Source organism: Arachis hypogaea, chromosome 10 (assembly GCF_003086295.3).
Source record: "Arachis hypogaea cultivar Tifrunner chromosome 10, arahy.Tifrunner.gnm2.J5K5, whole genome shotgun sequence".
NCBI classification, from domain to species: Eukaryota; Viridiplantae; Streptophyta; class Magnoliopsida; order Fabales; family Fabaceae; genus Arachis; species Arachis hypogaea.
The window spans coordinates 92,914,603-92,921,720 of record NC_092045.1 but is presented as its reverse complement, the minus strand read 5'-3'; the positions used below and the strand labels follow the sequence as shown (position 1 = coordinate 92,921,720).

Genomic DNA, 7,118 nt, shown 5'->3' with positions numbered 1-7,118 from the left:
TGGTCACGTACCAAACAAAAATGAGCCAAAAACTCAAAAAAGACATGATTATCAATTGCAAACTTGAAAACACTAAAAAGATTCTGTGTTATAGGAGGTACATCTAATAAACTAGTCAACAGAAAACAAAGTTTGCTATTTTTATCTATCAAGTAAGAAGAACCTGAAGCAGAGATAGAAGTACCTTGTCTATTACCTACATATAGAGTATTAGAATCTTGCATATTGGTGTCACAGTAAGTAGATTGGACGAATCTGGGGTTACATGGTGGCTTGCTCTTGAATTGGGGTACCAGGATGACTCACTTGTAATGGACGGTATTGAAAGGTAAGCACGGGGTTGATGGAAGGAAGATGGAGGTGGTGGTGGGTACATGGTTGAGTAAAGAACTTGTTGTGATGCCTATGTAAAAGTCGAACCCACATTCTGAAAGTTTGGATCAAAATCATGAAAGTAATTTTGAACAACATGGCCCTGCCTTCTACATAGTTGGCATTGTGGTCTGGGAGAAAAATAATTGAATCTGCCACCTCCACAGCCATTTCTTCCACCACAACCTCTTCTAAAATTATTGCCTCTATCTTATTTAAAACCATATGATGCTGGAGCTTGAGCAAGATTAGCTATAGGAAGGATTCCTTGAGGTTTCTTATACCTTTCAATCATATCATCAAATGCTTTAAGGAATCATTCAACCTCTGGAACCTTGTATGAGGACAATTCAGACATGATCCAATATCGATGTATTAAAAATTGTATACTCTTCTGGAAGACCATCAAGAATAGCTGAGATATGATCATTGATGAGCGGATAATTTATACGCTTCTTGGCATTGTTTTTAGGTAGTTTTTAGTATGATCTAGTTACTTTTAGGGATGTTTTCATTAGTTTTTATGTTAAATTCATATTTCTGAACTTTACTATGAGTTTGTGTGTTTTTCTGTGATTTCAGATATTTTCTGGCTGAAATTGAGGGACCTGAGCAAAACTCTGATAGGAGGCTGACAAAGGACTGTTGATGCTGTTGGAATCTGACCTCCCTGCACTCGAAATGGATTTTCTGGAGCTACAAAACTCCAAATGGCGCGATCTTAACTGTCTTGGAAAGAAGACATCCAGAGCTTTCCAGCAATATATAATAGTCTATACTTTATTCGTAATTAGATGACGTAAACTGGCGCTCAACGCCAGTTCCATGCTGCATTCTGGAGTCAAACGCCAGAAACACGTCACGAACCAGAGTTGAACGCCCAAAACACGTTACAACTTGGTGTTCAAATCCAATAAAAGCCTCTGCACGTGTAACATTCAAGCTCAGCCCAAGCACACACCAAGTGGGCCCCGGAAGTGGATTTCTGCATCAATTACTTACTTTTGTAAATCCTAAGTAGCTAGTTTATTATAAATAGGACATTTTACTATTGTATTTTCATCCTGGATCATGGATTGTATTTTGGATCCTGTGATCACATTTTGGGGGCTGGCCATTCGGCCATGCCTGGACCTTCATCACTTATGTATTTTCAACGGTGGAGTTTCTACACACCATAGATTAAGGGTGTGGAGCTCTGCTGTACCTCAAGTTTCAATGCAATTACTACTATTTTCTATTCAATTCGACTTATTCCTATTCTAAGATATTCATTGCACTTCAACATGATGAATGTGATGATCCGTGACACTCATCATCATTCTCACCTATGAACACGTGACTGACAACTACTTCCGTTCTACCTTAGACCGGGCGCATATCTCTTGGATTCCTTAATCAGAATCTTCGTGGTATAAGCTAGAATTGATGGCAGAATTCATGGGAATCCGGAAAGTCTAACCTTGTCTGTGGTATTCCGAGTAGGATTCCGGGATTGAATGACTGTGACGAGCTTCAAACTCGCGATTGCTGGGCGTGATGATAAATGCAAAAGAATCAAGGGATTCTATTCCAACATGATCAAGAACCGACAGATGATTAGTCGTGCTGTGACAGAGCATTTGGACCATTTTCACTGAGAGGATGGAATGTAGCCATTGACAACGGTGATGCCCTACATACAGCTTGCCATAGAAAGGAGTGACAAAGATTGGATAAAAGCAGTAGGAAAACAGAGATTCAGAAGGAACACAGCATCTCCATGCACCTATCTGAAATTCCCACCATTGAATTATATGAGTAACTATTTTCTATTTATTTATCATTTATTATTATTATTTGAAAATCCAATAACCCTTTATTATCCGCCTGACTGAGATTTACAAGATGACCATAGCTTGCTTCATACCAACAATCTCTGTGGGATCGACCCTTACTCACGTAAGGTTTATTACTTGGACGACCCAGTACACTTGCTGGTTAGTTGAGCGAAATTGTGGAAAGAAAGTGCTGAGTTAATGGATGCACATACCAAAGTGCCATTGTTGATGATCACAATTTTGTCCACCAAGTTTTTGGCGCCGTTGCCGGGGATTGTTCGAGTATGGAGAACTGACGATTCATCTTGTTGCTCAGATTAGGTAATTTTCTTTTCAAAAACTTTTCAAAAATCTTTCAAAAAAATTTTTATTCCTGTTTTCAAAATTTTTTTTTAAAATAAATCATTCTATGGCTTCAAAACATTTAAGAATGGATTCCAGAGTTTCATGAAGCATGTTGAATCCTGGCTGGCTGCAAAGCCATATTCAAACTCCTTTGGAATCGGTCTTCAACTAATCACCACAATGCATGTAATTCCATCCTAAAGCTGACTGGCTATTAAGCCATGTCCAACCCTTTGATTGGAGCTTTGGGCTAATATTGAAAGATTCCTGGAATTCTTCTTAAAGATTTTGAATTTCTTATTTTCTTTTTCCTATATGTTTTTCGAAAAAATAAAATAAAATACAAAAAAATTAGAAAAAAAATCAAAAATATTTTGTGTTTCTTGTTTGAGTCTTGAGTCAATTTTTAAGTTTGGTGTCAATTGCATGTTTTTAAAATTATTATGCATTTTTCGAAAATTCATGCATTCATAGTCTTCATGATCTTCAAGTTGTTCTTGGTAAGTCTTCTTGTTTGATCTTGATGTATTCTTGTTTTGTATATTTTCTTGTTTTTCATATGCATTTTTCGTTTGTTAGAGTCCAAGCATTAAAGATTTCTAAGTTTGGTGTCTTGCAGGTTTTCTTTGCATCAAAAATTTTTCAAAAATATGTTCTTGATGTTCATCATGATCTTCAAAGTGTTCTTGGTGTTCATCTTGACATTCATAGTATTCTTGCATGCATCATGAGTTTTGATTCATAATTTTTATGTTGTGAGTCATTTTTGTTGTTTTTCTCTCTCATCATTAAAAATTTTAAAAAAATAAAAAAATATCTTTTCCTTTTTTCTCTCAAAATTTAAAAAATTTGGGTTAACTTAGTCAAAAATTTTTAAAATTAGTTGTTTCTTATAAGTCAAGTCAAATTTTCAATTTTAAAAAAAATCCTATCTTTTCAAAATCTTTTTCAAAAATCATATCCTTTTCATTTTTTCAATTTTTTGAAAATTTTGAAAATTATTTTTCAAAATATCTTTTTCTTAATTTTATTTCAAAATTTTTGAAAATGTGCTAACAATTAATGTGATTAATTCAAAAATTTAAAGTTTGTTACTTTCTTGTTAAGAAAGGTTCAATCTTTAAATTCTAGAATCTTATCTTGTAGTTTCTTGTTAGTAAAGTAATCAAATTTAATTTTAAAATTTAAATCTTTTTTAAACCATATCTTTTCTATCTTATCTTCTTATCATATCTTTTTATCATATCTTTTATATCATATCTTTTTCAAAAATTGTCTTATCTAAAAATTTGATTTCAAAATATCTTCTTATCTTTTCAAAATTGATTTTCAAATCTCTTTCAATCAACTAACTAACTTTTTGTTGGTTTCTTATCTTTTTCAAAACCACCTAACTACTTTTCTATCTCTAATTTTTGAAAATATCTCCTTCTTTTTCAAAAATTCTTTTTAATTAATTAATTGTTTCAAATTTTAATTTTAATTTTAATTTCTTATCTTAATTTTCGAAAATCATTAACTCCTTTTAAAAAATATTTTCAAAAATCTCTCTCTCATCTTCTTCTATTTAATTATTTATTTACTAACACTTCTCTTCACCTCTCTTCATCTCAATTCACTACCCCTATCCTCACCTTTCTGTTTGGAGTCTCCTTTCTTTATCCCCTTTCTTCTTTTACTAATAATAAGGAACCTCTTTACTGTGACATAGAGGATTCCTCTTCTTTTCTTGTCTTTTTCTCTTTCATATGAGCATGAACAAGGAAAAAGGCATTCTTGTTGAAGCTGATCCAGAACCTGAAAGGACTCTGAAGAGGAAACTAAGAGAAGCTAAATTACAACAATCCAGAGACAACCTTACTGAAGTTTTTGAACAAGAAAAAGACATGGTAGCCGAACCTAACAACAATAATGCAAGGAGGATGCTTGGTGATTATAATACACCTACTTCCAAGTTTGATGGAAGAAGCATCTCAATTCCCACCATTGGAGCAAACAATTTTGAGCTGAAACCTCAACTAGTTGCTCTAATGCAACAAAACTGCAAGTTTCATGGACTTCCATCAGAAGATCCCTATCAGTTTTTAACTGAGTTCTTGCAGATCTGTAAGACTGTAAAGACGAATGGAGTAGATCCTGAAGTCTACAGGCTCATGCTTTTCCCTTTTGCTGTAAGAGACAGAGCTAGAACATGGTTGGATTCACAACCTAAAGATAGCATGGACTCATGGGATAAGCTGGTCACGACCTTCTTGGCTAAATTCTTTCCTCCTCAAAAGCTGAGCAAGCTTAGATTGGATGTTCAGACATTCAAACAAAAAGATGGTGAATCCCTCTATGAAGCTTGGGAAAGATACAAGCAGCTGACCAAAAGGTGTCCTTCTGACATGCTTTCAGAATGGACTATTCTGGATATATTCTATTATGGTCTATCTGAATTCTCTAAGATGTCACTGGACCATTCTGCAGGTGGATCCATTCACCTAAAGAAAATGCCTACAAAAGCTCAAGAACTTATTGACATGGTTGCAAATAACTAGTTCATGTACACTTCTGAGAGGAATTTCGTGAATAATGGGATGCCTCAGAGGAAGGGAGTTATTGAGATTGATGCTCTGAATGCCATATTGACTTAGAACAAAGTGTTGACTCAGCAAGTCAACATGATTTCCCAAAGTCTGAATGGATGGCAAAATGCATCCAACAGTACTAAAGAGGCATCTTCTGAAGAAGAAGCTTATGATCTTGAGAACCCTGCAATGGCAAAGGTAAATTACATGGGTAAACCTTATAGAAACACCTATAATTTATCATGGAGAATCACCCAAATTTCTCATAGAAGGATCAACAAAAGCCTCAACAAGGCTTTAACAATGGTGGACGAAATAGGCTGAGCAATAGCAAGCCTTTTCCATCATCTTCTCAGCAACAGACAGAGAATTCTGAGCAAAGTACCTCTAACTTAGCCAATTTAGTTTCTGATCTATCTAAGGCCACTTTAAGTTTCATGATTGAAACAAGGTCCTCCATCAGAAATTTGGAGGCACAAGTGGGCCAGCTGAGTAAGAAAGTCACTGAAATTCCTCCTAGTACTCTCCCAAGCAATACAGAAGAGAATCCAAAGAGAGAGTGCAAGGCCATTGATATAGTCAATATGGCCGAATGCAAGGAGGAAGGGGAGGACGTGAATCCCAATGAGGAAGACCTCATGGGACGTCTCCCAACCAAGAAGGAGTTCCCTATTGAGGACCCAAAGAAATCTGAGGCTCATATAGAGACCATAGAGATTCCATTAAACCTCCGTCTGCCATTCATGAGCTCAAAAGACTATTCTTCCTCTGAAGAGGATGAAGATGTAACTGGAGAGCAAGTTGCTCAATATCTAGGAACCATCATGAAGCTAAATGCCAAGTTATTTGGTAATGAGAGGAAGCATGAACAGCTTCTCTCAATGTAGAGTCAAATAGTGCCCCCCACAGTCAAACTCTAAGTTTGGTGTTGGGAGGTCACAACCAAACTCTAAGTTTGGTGTTGAACCTCCACATTCAAACTCTAAGTTTGGTGTTGGGAGGTCCCAACAATGCTCTGAACATCTGTGAAGCTCCATAAGAGCTCACTGTCAAGCTATTGACATTAAAGAAGCGCTTATTGGGAGGTAACCCAATTTTTATTTACCTAATTTTATTTTTCTTTTTATTGTTCTTTTATGTTCTATTAGGTTCATGATCATGTGGAGTCACAAAAAAAATATTAAAATTAAAGACAGAATCAAAAATAGCAGAAGAAAAATCACACCCTAGAGGAAGGACCTACTAGCATTTAAACGCCAGTAAGGAGCATCTGGCTGGTGTTCAACGCCAGAACAGAGCATGGAGCTGGCGCTGAACGCCAGGAAGAAGCATGGAACTGGTGTTCAACGCCAGAAACATACTGCAATTGGGCGTTGAACGCCCAAAATGAGCATCACTTCGGTGTTTAAACACCAGAATTGTATGCTAAGGCATTATACATGCCTAATGGGTGCAGGGATGTAAATCCTTGACACCCCAGGATCTGTGGATCCAACAGGATCACCTCAGAATCTGTGGACCCCACAGGATCTCCACCCACCTCAACTCACCTTCTCTCTTCTTCACCAATCACCTCAATCTCTCTTCCCCATCACCCCTTCACCACTCACATCCATCCATCTCTTCCCCACCCAATCCCACCCATATGGCCGAAACATACACATCTCTCCCTCTCCTCCATATCTTCTTTTTCTTCTTCTATTCTTTTTTCTTTTGCTCGAGGGCGAGCAACATTCTAAGTTTGGTGTGGTAAAAGCATATCTTTTTGCTTTTCCATAACCATTGATGGAACCTAAGGCCAGAGAAACCTCAAAAAAAAAAAAAAGAAGAAGAAAAAGCGAAGACAATTGCTTCCACCTCTGAGTCATGGAAGATGGAGAGATTCATGTCAAGGATCCATAGCTCAGTAATAAAACATTTGACTACAAATCAAGAGATCCCTGAGATACCTCAGGGGATAAATTTTCCTCCACACAATTATTGGAAGCAACTAAGGATAGGAATACCAAAA

General features: G+C 36.4%; 1 non-coding gene across 1 annotated transcript; it reads right to left on the bottom strand.

The window, feature by feature from the left end:
* Nucleotides 1-4,822: 4,822 nt before the first annotated feature.
* Nucleotides 4,823-4,930, bottom strand: LOC112718724 (small nucleolar RNA R71). Its single transcript, XR_003161051.1, has one exon. It is a non-coding gene; the product is annotated as a small nucleolar RNA R71 (small nucleolar RNA).
* Nucleotides 4,931-7,118: the final 2,188 nt, after the last annotated feature.